General features: G+C 44.3%; 1 protein-coding gene across 1 annotated transcript in view; it reads left to right on the top strand.

Moving 5' to 3' along the window:
* The window catches only part of LOC124036674 (PDZ domain-containing protein 2-like), a 217,644-nt gene that overhangs the window by 128,918 nt on the left and 72,248 nt on the right, over positions 1-16,478 (top strand).

The raw sequence follows: 16,478 nt of genomic DNA, 5'->3' as shown, positions 1-16,478 counted from the left end.
GGTAATAACTTGGCTATATACACTGAGTACCAGTACTGAGTCAATGTACAGGGGTATGAGGTAATAACTTGGCTATATACACTGGGTACCAGTACTGAGTCAATGTACAGGGCTACGAGGTAATAACTTGGCTATATACACTGAGTACCAGTACTGAGTCAATGTACAGGGCTACGAGGTAATAACTTGGCTATATACACAGAGTACCAGTACTGAGTCAATGTACAGGGGTACGAGGTAATAACTTGGCTATATACACAGAGTACCAGTACTGAGTCAATGTACAGGGGTACGAGGTAATAACTTGGCTATATACACTGAGTACCAGTACTGAGTCAATGTACAGGGCTACGAGGTAATAACTTGGCTATATACACAGAGTACCAGTACTGAGTCAATGTACAGGGGTACGAGGTAATAACTTGGCTATATACACAGAGTACCAGTACTGAGTCAATGTACAGGGGTACGAGGTAATAACTTGGCTATATACACAGAGTACCAGTACTGAGTCAATGTACAGGGGTACGAGGTAATAACCTGGCTATATACACAGAGTACCAGTACTGAGTCAATGTACAGGGGTACGAGGTAATAACTTGGCTATATACACAGAGTACCAGTACTGAGTCAATGTACAGGGGTACGAGGTAATAACTTGGCTATATACACAGAGTACCAGTACTGAGTCAATGTACAGGGGTACGAGGTAATAACTTGGCTATATACACAGAGTACCAGTACTGAGTCAATGTACAGGGCTACGAGGTAATAACTTGGCTATATACACAGAGTACCAGTACTGAGTCAATGTACAGGGGTACGAGGTAATAACTTGGCTATATACACAGAGTACCAGTACTGAGTCAATGTACAGGGGTACGAGGTAATAACTTGGCTATATACACAGAGTACCAGTACTGAGTCAATGTACAGGGGTACGAGGTAATAACTTGGCTATATACACGGGGTACCAGTACTGAGTCAATGTACAGGGGTACGAGGTAATAACTTGGCTATATACACTGAGTACCAGTACTGAGTCAATGTACAGGGCTACGAGGTAATAACTTGGCTATATACACAGAGTACCAGTACTGAGTCAATGTACAGGGGTACGAGGTAATAACTTGGCTATATACACGGGGTACCAGTACTGAGTCAATGTACAGGGGTACGAGGTAATAACTTGGCTATATACACTGAGTACCAGTACTGAGTCAATGTACAGGGCTACGAGGTAATAACTTGGCTATATACACTGAGTACCAGTACTGAGTCAATGTACAGGGGTACGAGGTAATAACTTGGCTATATACACTGAGTACCAGTACTGAGTCAATGTACAGGGGTACGAGGTAATAACTTGGCTATATACACTGAGTACCAGTACTGAGTCAATGTACAGGGGTACGAGGTAATAACTTGGCTATATACACAGAGTACCAGTACTGAGTCAATGTACAGGGGTACGAGGTAATAACTTGGCTATATACACAGAGTACCAGTACTGAGTCAATGTACAGGGGTACGAGGTAATAACTTGGCTATATACACAGAGTACCAGTACTGAGTCAATGTACAGGGGTACGAGGTAATAACTTGGCTATATACACAGAGTACCAGTACTGAGTCAATGTACAGGGGTACGAGGTAATAACTTGGCTATATACACAGAGTACCAGTACTGAGTCAATGTACAGGGGTACGAGGTAATAACTTGGCTATATACACAGAGTACCAGTACTGAGTCAATGTACAGGGGTACGAGGTAATAACTTGGCTATATACACAGAGTACCAGTACTGAGTCAATGTACAGGGGTACGAGGTAATAACTTGGCTATATACACAGAGTACCAGTACTGAGTCAATGTACAGGGGTACGAGGTAATAACTTGGCTATATACACAGAGTACCAGTACTGAGTCAATGTACAGGGGTACGAGGTAATAACTTGGCTATATACACTGAGTACCAGTACTGAGTCAATGTACAGGGGTACGAGGTAATAACTTGGCTATATACACTGAGTACCAGTACTGAGTCAATGTACAGGGGTACGAGGTAATAACTTGGCTATATACACTGAGTACCAGTACTGAGTCAATGTACAGGGGTACGAGGTAATAACTTGGCTATATACACTGAGTACCAGTACTGAGTCAATGTACAGGGGTACGAGGTAATAACTTGGCTATATACACTGAGTACCAGTACTGAGTCAATGTACAGGGGTACGAGGTAATAACTTGGCTATATACACTGAGTACCAGTACTGAGTCAATGTACAGGGCTACGAGGTAATAACTTGGCTATATACACTGAGGGTACCAGTACTGAGTCAATGTACAGGGCTACGAGGTAATAACTTGGCTATATACACAGGGTACCAGTACTGAGTCAATGTACAGGGGTACGAGGTAATAACTTGGCTATATACACGGGGTACCAGTACTGAGTCAATGTACAGGGCTACGAGGTAATAACTTGGACTATATACACTGGGTACCAGTACTGAGTCAATGTACAGTAACAGGTAATAACTTGGCTATATACACTGAGTACCAGTACTAGTCAATGTACAGGGCTACGAGGTAATAACTTGACTATATAACAGAGTACCAGTACTGAGTCAATGTAGGTAGGGGTAAAACTTGGATATAATAGACAGAGTAAGTACTGAGTCAATGTACAGGGGTACGAGGTAATAACTTGGCTATATACACAGAGTACCAGTACTGAGTCAATGTACAGGGGTAGAGGTAATAATAGACTATAACACAGTACCAGTACTGAGTCAATGTACAGGGGTACAAGGAATAACTTGGATATATACACAGAGTACCAGTAACTGAGCAGTATACTGGTAATAACTTGGTAGGGGTACCAGGATAGTCAATGTACAGGGGTACAGTAATAACTTGGCTATATACACTGAGTACCAGTACTGAGTCGATGTAAGGGATAGATAATAGACAGTAACAGGGGTACCAGTACTGAGTCGATGTACAGGGGTAGAGGTAATAACTTGGCTATATACACAGAGTACCAGTACTGAGTATGTACAGGGGAGGTAGATAACTAGTACCAGTAACAGAGTCAATGTACAGGGGTAGAGGTAATAACTTGGCTATATACACTGGGTACCAGTACTGAGTCAATGTACAGGGGTGCGAGGTAATTGAGGTACATAATGTATGTACAGTACAGCAGTATACTGTAGGTGACTAGGCAACAGGATAGATAATAGACAGTAACAGCAGTATACTGTAGGTAGGGGTAAAGGATAGATAATAGACAGTAGCAGCAGTATACTGTAGGTAGGGGTCAAGGATAGATAATAGACAGTAACAGCAGTATACTGTAGGTAGGGGTAAAGGATAGATAATAGACAGTAACAGCAGTATACTGTAGGTAGGGGTCAAGGATAGATAATAGACAGTAACAGCAGTATACTGTAGGTAGGGGTAAAGGATAGATAATAGACAGTAACAGCAGTATACTGTAGGTAGGGGTAAAGGATAGATAATAGACAGTAACAGCAGTATACTGTAGGTAGGGGTCAAGGATAGATAATAGACAGTAACAGCAGTATACTGTAGGTAGGGGTAAAGGATAGATAATAGACAGTAACAGCAGTATACTGTAGGTAGGGGTAAAGGATAGATAATAGACAGTAACAGCAGTATACTGTAGGTAGGGGTAAAGGATAGATAATAGACAGTAACAGCAGTATACTGTAGGTAGGGGTAAAGGATAGATAATAGACAGTAACAGCAGTATACTGTAGGTAGGGGTAAAGTGACTAGACAACAGGATAGATAATAGACAGTAACAGCAGTATACTGTAGGTAGGGGTAAAGGATAGATAATAGACAGTAACAGCAGTATACTGTAGGTAGGGGTAAAGGATAGATAATAGACAGTAACAGCAGTATACTGTAGGTAGGGGTAAAGGATAGATAATAGACAGTAGCAGCAGTATACTGTAGGTAGGGGTAAAGGATAGATAATAGACAGTAACAGCAGTATACTGTAGGTAGGGGTAAAGGATAGATAATAGACAGTAGCAGCAGTATACTGTAGGTAGGGGTAAAGGATAGATAATAGACAGTAACAGCAGTATACTGTAGGTAGGGGTAAAGGATAGATAATAGACAGTAACAGCAGTATACTGTAGGTAGGGGTAAAGGATAGATAATAGACAGTAACAGCAGTATACTGTAGGTAGGGGTAAAGGATAGATAATAGACAGTAACAGCAGTATACTGTAGGTAGGGGTCAAGGATAGATAATAGACAGTAACAGCAGTATACTGTAGGTAGGGGTAAAGTGACTAGACAACAGGATAGATAATAGACAGTAACAGCAGTATACTGTAGGTAGGGGTAAAGGATAGATAATAGACAGTAACAGCAGTATACTGTAGGTAGGGGTAAAGGATAGATAATAGACAGTAACAGCAGTATACTGTAGGTAGGGGTAAAGGATAGATAATAGACAGTAACAGCAGTATACTGTAGGTAGGGGTAAAGGATAGATAATAGACAGTAACAGCAGTATACTGTAGGTAGGGGTAAAGGATAGATAATAGACAGTAACAGCAGTATACTGTAGGTAGGGGTAAAGGATAGATAATAGACAGTAACAGCAGTATACTGTAGGTAGGGGTAAAGGATAGATAATAGACAGTAGCAGCAGTATACTGTAGGTAGGGGTAAAGGATAGATAATAGACAGTAACAGCAGTATACTGTAGGTAGGGGTAAAGGATAGATAATAGACAGTAACAGCAGTATACTGTAGGTAGGGGTAAAGGATAGATAATAGACAGTAGCAGCAGTATACTGTAGGTAGGGGTAAAGGATAGATAATAGACAGTAACAGCAGTATACTGTAGGTAGGGGTAAAGGATAGATAATAGACAGTAGCAGCAGTATACTGTAGGTAGGGGTAAAGGATAGATAATAGACAGTAACAGCAGTATACTGTAGGTAGGGGTAAAGGATAGATAATAGACAGTAGCAGCAGTATACTGTAGGTAGGGGTAAAGGATAGATAATAGACAGTAACAGCAGTATACTGTAGGTAGGGGTCAAGGATAGATAATAGACAGTAACAGCAGTATACTGTAGGTAGGGGTCAAGGATAGATAATAGACAGTAACAGCAGTATACTGTAGGTAGGGGTAAAGGATAGATAATAGACAGTAACAGCAGTATACTGTAGGTAGGGGTAAAGGATAGATAATAGACAGTAGCAGCAGTATACTGTAGGTAGGGGTAAAGGATAGATAATAGACAGTAACAGCAGTATACTGTAGGTAGGGGTAAAGGATAGATAATAGACAGTAACAGCAGTATACTGTAGGTAGGGGTGAAGGATAGATAATAGACAGTAACAGCAGTATACTGTAGGTAGGGGTAAAGGATAGATAATAGACAGTAACAGCAGTATACTGTAGGTAGGGGTAAAGTGACTAGACAACAGGATAGATAATAGACAGTAACAGCAGTATACTGTAGGTAGAGGTAAAGGATAGATAATAGACAGTAACAGCAGTGTACTGTAGGTAGGGGTAAAGGATAGATAATAGACAGTAACAGCAGTGTACTGTAGGTAGGGGTCAAGGATAGATAATAGACAGTAGCAGCAGTATACTGTAGGTAGGGGTCAAGGATAGATAATAGACAGTAGCAGCAGTATACTGTAGGTAGGGGTAAAGGATAGATAATAGACAGTCCAGCAGTATACTGTAGGTAGGGGTCAAGGATAGATAATAGACAGTAACAGCCCCTATACTGTAGGTAGGGGTAAAGGATAGATAATAGACAGTAACAGCAGTATACTGTAGGTAGGGGTAAAGGATAGATAATAGACAGTAACAGCAGTATACTGTAGGTAGGGGTCCAAAGGATAGATAATCCAGTAACAGCAGTATACTGTATCCTCAATGATAGATATCTACAGTAACAGCAGTATACTGTAGGTAGGGGTAAAGGATAGATAATAGACAGTAACAGCAGTCCACCACTGTAGGTAGGGGTAAAGTGACTAGACAACAGGATAGATAATCCTCAGTAGCAGCAGTATACTGTAGGTAGGGGTAAAGGATAGATAATAGACAGTAACAGCACCATACTGTAGGTAGGGGTAAAGGATAGATAATAGACAGTAACAGCAGTATACTGTAGGTAGGGGTCAAGGGTATCTCCCCTAGATAATGTCATGTAACAGCAGTATACTGTAGGTAGGGGTAAAGGATAGATAATAGACAGTAACAGCAGTATACTGTAGGTGGGGTCAAGGATAGATAATAGACAGTAACAGCATGTATACTGTCCTTAGGGGTCAAGGATAGATAATAGACAGTAACAGCAGATACTGAAGGTAGGGCTCTGTAGATAATAGACAGTAACAGCAGTATACTGTAGGTAGGGGTCAAGGATAGATAATAGACAGTAGCAGCAGTATACTGTAGGTAGGGGCTCAAGGATAGATAATAGACAGTAGCAGCAGTATACTGTAGGTATTTCAAGGATAGATAATAGACAGTAACAGCAGTATACTGTAGGTAGGGGTCAAGGATAGATAATAGACAGTAACAGCAGTATACTGTAGGTAGGGGTAAAGGATAGATAATAGACAGTAACAGCAGTATACTGTAGGTAGGGGTAAAGTGACTAGACAACAGGATAGATAATAGACAGTAGCAGCAGTATACTGTAGTAAAATAAAGGATAGATAATAGACAGTAACAGCAGTATACCAGTGGTAGGGGTCAGGATAGATAATAGATAGTAACTGTATACTGTAGGTAGGGGTAAAGGATAGATAATAGACAGTAACAGCAGTATACTGTAGGTAGGGAAAGGATAGATAATAGACCAGTTTCACAGCAGTATACTGTAGGTAGGGGTGCTAAAGGATAGTATTTAGACAGTAACAGCAGTATACTGTAAGTAGGGGTTTGCAAGGATAGATAATAGACAGTAACAGCAGTATAGTGTAGGTAGGGGTCAAGGATAGATAATAGACAGTAACAGCAGTATACTGTAGGTAGGGGTAAAGGATAGATAATAGACAGTAACAGCAGTATACTGTAGGTAGGGGTCAAGGATAGATAATAGACAGTAACAGCAGTATACTGTAGGTAGGGGTAAAGGATAGATAATAGACATACCCTTCAGATCAGATGAGGTCTGAACTGAACATCACCTTACCTTTCAGATCACAAAGTGGGCTTCTATGTAGTTACCACTTTATTAATGTGCAAATCACTTCAATTCATCCTGGCTAGCGGCTGGCTGGCATGGTTTCTGTTGAGCTCCCTCCCCTTGTCTTGCTGTTAGTTCTATTATGATAATTATTTTCCTCCCTTCTACTCCAACATGGTATCTCCCATCCTCCACCACATGGTATCTCCCATCCTCCACCACATGGTATCTCCCATCCTCCACCACATGGTATCTCCCATCCTCCACCACATGGTATCTACCCTTCCTCTATCACATGGCATCTACCCTTCCTCCATCACATGGCATCTCCCATCCTCCACCACATGTTATCTCCCATCCTCCACCACATGGTATCTCCCCTTCCTCCACCACATGGTATCTCCCATCCTCCACCACATGGTATCTCCCATCCTCCACCACATGGTATATCCCCTTCCTCCACCACATGGTATCTCCCATCCTCCACCACATGGTATCTTCCCATCATCCACCACATGGTATCTCCCATCCTCCACCACATGGTATCTCCCCTTCCTGGGCTGTCATGTAGGCTGTCATGTGCCTTTTACTGAGGAGTGGCTTCCGTCTTGCCACTCTACCATAAAGGCCTGATTGGTGGAGTACTACATAGATGTTTGTCCTTCTGAAGGTTCTCCCATCTCCGCAGAGGAACTGGAGCTCTGTCATAGTGACCATCGGGGTCCTGGTCACCTCCCTGACCAAGGCCCTTCTCCCCCTATTGCTCAGTTTGGTCAGGTGGTCAGCTCTAGGATGAGTCTTCATGGTTCAAAACTTCTTCCATTTAAGAATGATGGAGGCCACTGTGTTCTTGGGGACCTTCAATGCTGCATACGTTTTTTGGAACCTTTTCCCAGATCTGTGCTTCAAAACAATTCTGTCTCAGAGCTCTACAGACAATTCCTTTGATCTCTCTGCAGCACTTCACCAATCAGGCCTTCATGGTAGAGTGGCCAGACAGGAGCCACTCTTTAGTAAAATTATCACATAGGTGTTCCCCTTATCCAGGTGGCAGAGGGTAGTGTGGATTGCAATAGAGTTTGCTTCATCTGTGGATCTGTTGGGGCGGTTTGCGAATTGGAGTGTGTCTAGGGTTTCTGTTATTGTGTTGATGTGAGCCATGACCAGCCTTTCAATGCCTTTCATGTCTACAGATGTGAGTGCTATGGGGCAATAGTCATTTAAGAAAGTTACCTTGACAATGTCAGTGAAGACATTTGCCAACTGGTCAGCGTATGCTCTAAGTATGTGTCTTGGTAATATGTCTGGCCCTATGGCCTTATGAATGTTAACCTATTTATAGGTCTTACTCACAACGGCTATGGAGAGTGTGATCACACAACCATCCTGAACAGCTAGTGCTCTCATTCATGGTTCAGTGTTGCTCGACTTCAAGCAAGAATAGAAGGCATTTATCTCATTTGGTAGCTTCCCGTCACTGGCCAGCTCTTTGTAGTCCATGATAGTTCACAAGCCCTGCCACATGTGACTAGCGGCTTGTCTGCCTCTCTTGTGCTGTCTCTTCCTCTTTCGAGTCCTAGAGATTAGGGCCTGGAACTACTCCAACAGCTATATGCTAGTCTCTCTTGAACTAGTCTGACAGCTATAGCTGTCATAGTCCACCGGAACTAGTCCACCCAATTTACCTACCTGATCCCCATACTGTTTTTATTTATTTACTTTTCTGCTCTATATGCTATCTCTACCTGTACATGACCATCTGATCATTTATCACTATATGCTAGTCTCTCTCTCTTGAACTAGTCCAACAGCTATATGCTAGTCTCTCTTGAACTAGTCCAACAGCTATATGCTAGTCTCTCTCTCTTGAACTAGTCCAACAGCTATATGCTAGTCTCTCTCTCTTGAACTAGTCCAACAGCTATATGCTAGTCTCTCTTGAACTAGTCCAACAGCTATATGCTAGTCTCTCTCTCTTGAACTAGTCCAACAGCTATATGCTAGTCTCTCTCTTGAACTAGTCCAACAGCTATATGCTAGTCTCTCTCTCTGAACTAGTCCAACAGCTATATGCTAGTCTCTCTTGAACTAGTCCAACAGCTATATGCTAGTCTCTCTTGAACTAGTCCAACAGCTATATGCTAGTCTCTCTTCTTGAACTAGTCCAACAGCTATATGCTAGTCTCTCTCTGAACTAGTCCAACAGCTATATGCTAGTCTCTCTCTCTTGAACTAGTCCAACAGCTATATGCTAGTCTCTCTTGAACTAGTCCAACAGCTATATGCTAGTCTCTCTCTCTTAAACTAGTCCAACAGCTATATGCTAGTCTCTCTCTCTTGAACTAGTCCAACAGCTATATGCTAGTCTCTCTCTCTTGAACTAGTCCAACAGCTATATGCTAGTCTCTCTCTCTTGAACTAGTCCAACAGCTATATGCTAGTCTCTCTCTCTTGAACTAGTCCAACAGCTATATGCTAGTCTCTCTCTCCTAAACTAGTCCAACAGCTATATGCTAGTCTCTCTCTCCTAAACTAGTCCAACAGCTATATGCTAGTCTCTCTCTCTTGAACTAGTCCAACAGCTATATGCTAGTCTCTCTTGAACTAGTCCAACAGCTATATGCTAGTCTCTCTAGAACTAGTCCAACAGCTATATGCTAGTCTCTCTCTCTTGAACTAGTCCAACAGCTATATGCTAGTCTCTCTTGAACTAGTCCAACAGCTATATGCTAGTCTCTCTCTCTTGAACTAGTCCAACAGCTATATGCTAGTCTCTCTCTCTTGAACTAGTCCAACAGCTATATGCTAGTCTCTCTCTCTTGAACTAGTCCAACAGCTATATGCTAGTCTCTCTCTCTTGAACTAGTCCAACAGCTATATGCTAGTCTCTCTCTCTTGAACTAGTCCAACAGCTATATGCTAGTCTCTCTCTCTTGAACTAGTCCAACAGCTATATGCTAGTCTCTCTCTCCTAAACTAGTCCAACAGCTATATGCTAGTCTCTCTCTCTTGAACTAGTCCAACAGCTATGTTCCTTTCCATTCCTCTGTCATTCTCTTCTGTTGTCTGTTTTGGTCTCTCAGGTTCATCAGCGCCCCCCCCCAATGAAATGAGATGTTCTCTAGTGTTGTCATTTTGAGCTGGTTCCAATCCTCTTGTGCAGTAGCCCATCTGCCTGTTTAGCTTCTGTCTAACTTCAGGAGCAGCTGAGAAATAATGTATTCACCCACTGATAGAAGCTATCTGTGTTGTCTGTCTGTGTTAGTTCTGTGTTCTGTGATTTAAATGGGCCAGGGTTTATCACCAGGATGGCTGGTCATTCAGCGGTTCAGCTTGGTGGGTCACTTCGTGATGACAGGGTGCAGTTGGGAAAGTGTTGGACTACTGTAGGTTCTTCAGACTAGGTCTGGGACAAGCCGTTGAGTTTCATACTGTATGCATTATGTATTTGCAGTAAATATGTAGAAGCGGGTGTGTGTGTGTGTGTGGGCTTGTTAGCACTGAGCAAAGTGGGTCACACACTCCCACAGCAAGCTCCTCACTATTTCTCTCTCTCTCCTCTCTCTCTCTCTCTCTCTCTCTCTCTCTCTCTCTCTCTCTCTCTCTCTCTCTCTCTCTCTCTCTCTCTCTCTCTCTCTCTCTCTCTCTCTCTCTCTCTCTCTCTCTCTCTCTCTCTCTCTCTCTCTCTCTCTCTCTCTCTCTGCATTCCACAGCTCCTGTTGAAGTAGCTGTGTGTGTCTGACATATCAGTCATTGTACTTACCTTCCTGTCACTGTCTCCAAGGGGGACTATAGACCATGTTCTGCAGTGGTCTAGTGTGTGTGTGTACGTGCTCCCGCTCCCATTGACCAGGCGTGAGAGCTGCAGTCCTACTATCATAACTTAACACACACCCGTAACTGCCTATCGTTAATAGGCTTTAGTCACACAGGCTCCATTTTGAAAGGAAAGCGTGTCTCTCTCTCCCTCTTGGGTTGAACTAACTGTCAGATCCTTTTTTTTAAATGGCAGAGGCTTAGTGTTGTCTGAAGAGAGGAAGAGAAAAGAAAACAAGAGGGAGGAGCGGGAATTAGTTGGGCGTACACACACACACACACACACACACACCACACACACACACACACACACACACACACACACACACACACACACACACACACACACACACACACACACACACACACACACACACACACACACACACACACACACACACACACACACACACACACACACACACACACACACACACACACACACACACACACACTACACACACACACACACACACACACACACACTGCACACTACACAGTTGTGACTCCACTTGAGATGTGGAGAGAGAGGAAGGGAAGGAAGGAAGGAAGAGAATAAGAGAGGTGTTGAGGGATTTGTCAAAACCCTTAGCAGTCATCATTATGATAGCTAGTCAGGCAGGAGGCTGTGTGTGTGTGTGTGTGTGTGTGTGTGTGTGTGTGTGTGTGTGTGTGTGTGTGTGTGTGTGTGTGTGTGTGTGTGTGTGTGTGTGTGTGTGTGTGTGTGTGTGTGTGTGTGTGTGTGTGTGTGTGTGTGTGTGTGTGTGTGTGTGTGTGTGTGTGTGTGTGTGTGTGTGTGTGTGTGTGTGTGTGTGCCTGACTAGCTTAAAACTGTGTTGATTATGAAGAATTATATCAAGTTTTCTTTACTCCGCAAGGAACTCAAACACTGTCGGTGACAAGAACCTGCTATTCAAACGGTGTTAATTCCACGAGGGTTTCGGTCCTTTCTTAAGCTGAGAATTAAAGCAGACACATCAAAGAGTCAGAGGGGAGAGGCAGCATGGAGACGTGACACGGGGAGAGAGGGGAGAGGGATCGAAAGGGAGAGAGGGGAGAGGGAGTGCTGGGGAGAGAGAATGCATGGGGAGGGGGACAGAGTGATAGGGGGAGTCGAGAACGCAAGAGAGACGGGGATGGTGAAAGAGAGAGGGTACAAAGCCTCATTTACCTCAATCCCTGAACGTGACACTTCTCCTTTTACGTGCTCACGACGTCTGTTTGAAGACATGATAGGGATGATTAGTGTTGCGTTCCCTAAAGACTAAACCCTATGTACACTACCGTTCTAAAGTTTGGGGTCACAGTTTTCCATGAAAACAGACATGAAATGAGTTGCATAATGAATAGGAAATATAGTCAAGAGACGTTAACAAGGTTATTAATCATGATTTCTTTTTTTTTTTTTCAATAATAATTGTGTCTTTCAGACTTTGCTTTTGTCAAAGAATCCTCCATTTGCTGCAATTACAGCCTTGCAGACCTTTGGCGTTCTAGTTGTCAATGTGTTGAGGTAATCTGAAGAGATTTCACCCCATGCTTCCTGAAGCACCTCCCACAAGTTGGATTGGCTTGATGGGCACCTCTTTACGTACCATACGGTCAAGCTGCTCCCACAACAGCTCAATAGGGTTGAGATCCGGTGACTGTGCTGGTCACTCCATTATAGACAGAATACCAGCTGACTGCTTCTTCCCTAAATAGTTATTGCATAGTTTGGAGCTGTGCTTGGGTCATTGTCCTGTTGTAGGAGGAAATTGGCTCCAATTAAGGACCATCCACAGGGTAGGGTATGGCATGGCGTTGCAAAATGGAGTGATAACCTTCCTTCTTCAAGATCCCTTTTACCCTGTACCACCCTCAGCTCCCAGCTGTGCCCTGGACACCATTTGTGAATTGATCGCCCCCCATCTAGCTTCAGAGTTTGTTCTGTTAGGTGACCTAAACTGGGATATGCTTAACACCCCGGCAGTCCTACAATCTAAGCTAGATGCCCTCAATTTCACTCAAATCATCAAGGAACCCACCAGGTACAACCCTAACTCTGTAAACAAGGGCACCCTCATAGACGTCATCCTGACCAACTGGCCCTCCAAATACACCTCCGCTGTCTTCAACCAGGATCTCAGCGACCACTGCCTCATTGCCTGTATCCGCCACGGAGCCGCAGTCAAACGACCACCCCTCATCACTGTCAAACGCTCCCTAAAACACTTCTGTGAGCAGGCCTTTCTAATCGTCCTGGCCCGGGTATCCTGGAAGGACATTGACCTCATCCCGTCAGTTGAGGATGCCTGGTCATTCTTTAAAAGTAACTTCCTCACCATTTTAGATAAGCATGCTCCGTTCAAAAAATGCAGAACCAAGAACAGATACAGCCCTTGGTTCACTCCAGACCTGACTGCCCTCGACCAGCACAAAAACATCCTGTGGCGGACTGCAATAGCATCGAATAGCCCCCCGTGATATGCAACTGTTCAGGGAAGTCAGGAACCAATACACGCAGTCAGTCAGGAAAGCTAAGGCCAGCTTCTTCAGGCAGAAGTTTACATCCTGTAGCTCCAACTCCAAAAAGTTCTGGGACACTGAAGTCCATGGAGAACAAGAGCACCTCCTCCCAGCTGCCCACTGCACTGAGGCTAGGTAACACGGTCTCCACCGATAAATCCATGATTATCGAAAACTTCAATAAGCACTTCTCAACGGCTGGCCATGCCTTCCGCCTGGCTACTCCAACCTCGGCCAACAGCTCTGCCCCCCCCCGCAGCTACTCGCCCAAGCCTCTCCAGGTTCTCCTTTACCTAAATCCAGATAGCAGATGTTCTGAAAGAGCTGCAAAACCTGGACCCGTACAAATCAGCTGGGCTTGACAATCTGGACCCTCTATTTCTGAAACTATCTGCCGCCATTGTCGCAACCCCTATTACCAGCCTGTTCAACCTCTCTTTCATATCGTCTGAGATCCCCAAGGATTGGAAAGCTGCCGCAGTCATCCCCCTCTTCAAAGGGGGAGACACCCTGGACCCAAACTGTTATAGACCTATATCCATCCTGCCCTGCCTATCTAAGGTCTTCGAAAGCCAAGTCAACAAACAGGTCACTGACCATCTCGAATCCCACCGTACCTTCTCCGCTGTGCAATCTGGTTTCCGAGCCGGTCACGGGTGCACCTCAGCTACACTCAAGGTACTAAACGATATCATAACCGCCATCGATAAAAGACAGTACTGTGCAGCCGTCTTCATCGACCTCGCCAAGGCTTTCGACTCTGTCAATCACCATATTCTTATCGGCAGACTCAATAGCCTCGGTTTTTCGGATGACTGCCTTGCCTGGTTCACCAATTACTTTGCAGACAGAGTTCAGTGTGTCAAATCGGAGGGCATGCTGTCCGGTCCTCTGGAATACCTAGGATAGGTTAAGTAATCCCTCTCACCCCACCCCCCCTAAGTTTTAGATGCACTATTGTTAAGTGACTGTCCCACTGGATGTCATAAGGTGAATGCACCAATTTGTAAGTCGCTCTGGATAAGAGCGTCTGCTAAATGACTTAAATGTAAATGTAAATGTCCTCTGGCAGTCTCTATGGGGGTGCCACAGGGTTCAATTCTCGGGCCGACTCTTTTCTCTGTATATATCAATGATGTTGCTCTTGCTGCGGGCGATTCCCTGATCCACCTCTACACAGACGACACCATTCTATATACTTTTGGCCCGTCATTGGACACTGTGCTATCTAACCTCCAAACGAGCTTCAATACCATACAGCACTCTTTCCGTGGCCTCCAACTGCTCTTAAACGCGAGTAAAACCAAATGCATGCTTTTCAACCGATCGCTGCCTGCACCCGCATGCCCGACTAGCATCACCACCCTGGATGGTTCCGACCTTGAATATGTGGACATCTATAAGTACCTAGGTGTCTGGCTAGACTGCAAACTCTCCTTCCAGACTCACATCAAACATCTCCAATCGAAAATCAAATCAAGAGTCGGCTTTCTATTCCGCAACAAAGCCTCCTTCACTCACGCCGCCAAGCTTACCCTAGTAAAACTGACTATCCTACCGACCCTCGACTTCGGCGATGTCATCTACAAAATTGCTTCCAACACTCTACTCAGCAAACTGGATGCAGTCTATCACAGTGCCATCCGTTTTGTCACTAAAGCACCTTATACCACCCACCATTGCGACTTGTATGCTCTAGTCGGCTGGCCCTCACTACATATTCGTCGTCAGACCCACTGGCTCCAGGTCATCTACAAGTCCATGCTAGGTAAAGCTCCACCTTATCTCAGTCCACTGGTCACGATGGCAACACCCATCCGTAGCACGCGCTCCAGCAGGTGTATCTCACTGATCATCCCTAAAGCCAACACCTCATTTGGCTGCCTTTCGTTCCAGTACTCTGCTGCCTGTGACTGGAACGAACTGCAAAAATCGCTGAAGTTGGAGACTTTTATCTCCCTCACCAACTTCAAACATCAGCTAACCGATCGCTGCAGCTGTACATAGTCTATTGGTGAATAGCCCACCCATTTTCACCTACCTCATTCCCATACTGTTTTTATACTGTTTTGTATTTTTGTACTTTTCTGCTCTTTTGCACACCAATATCTCTACCTGTACCTGACCATCTGATCATTTATCACTCCAGTGTTAATCTGCAAAATTGTATTATTCGCCTACCTCCTCATGCCTTTTGCACACATTGTATATAGACTGCCCATTTTTTTCTACTGTGTTATTCACTTGTTAATTGTTTATTCCATGTGTAACTCTGTGTTGTCTGTTCACACTGCTATGGCTTTATCTTGGCCAGGTCGCAGTTGCAAATGAGAACTTGTTCTCAACTAGCCTACCTGGTTAAATAAAGGTGAAATAATGTTTTTTTTTTAAAACCCTGTACAAATCTCCCACTTTACCACCACCAAAGCACCCCCAGACCAACACATTGCCTCCCCCAGACCAACACATTGCCTCCCCCAGACCAACACATTGCCTCCCCCAGACCATCACATTGCCTCCCCCAGACCATCACATTGCCTCCCCAGACCATCACATTGCCTCCCCCAGACCATCACATTGCCTCCCCAGACCATCACATTGCCTCCCCCAGACCATCACATTGCCTCCCCCAGACCATCACATTGCCTCCCCCAGACCATCACATTGCCTCCCCCAGACCATCACATTGCCTCCCCCAGACCATCACATTGCCTCCCCCAGACCATCACATTGCCTCCCCCAGACCATCACATTGCCTCCCCCAGACCATCACATTGCCTCCCCCAGACCATCACATTGCCTCCCCAGACCATCACATTGCCTCCCCCAGACCAACACATTGCCTCCCCCAGACCAACACATTGCCTCTTGACAGATGGCGTCAAGTACTAAACTCTTTACATTTTTTCTCGTCTCACGAATGATCCGAACACCTC

Source organism: Oncorhynchus gorbuscha, linkage group LG05 (assembly GCF_021184085.1).
Source record: "Oncorhynchus gorbuscha isolate QuinsamMale2020 ecotype Even-year linkage group LG05, OgorEven_v1.0, whole genome shotgun sequence".
NCBI lineage: Eukaryota > Metazoa > Chordata > Actinopteri > Salmoniformes > Salmonidae > Oncorhynchus > Oncorhynchus gorbuscha.
The sequence above is the reverse complement of the archived record's forward strand: the minus strand, read 5'-3'. Positions and strand labels throughout refer to the sequence as shown.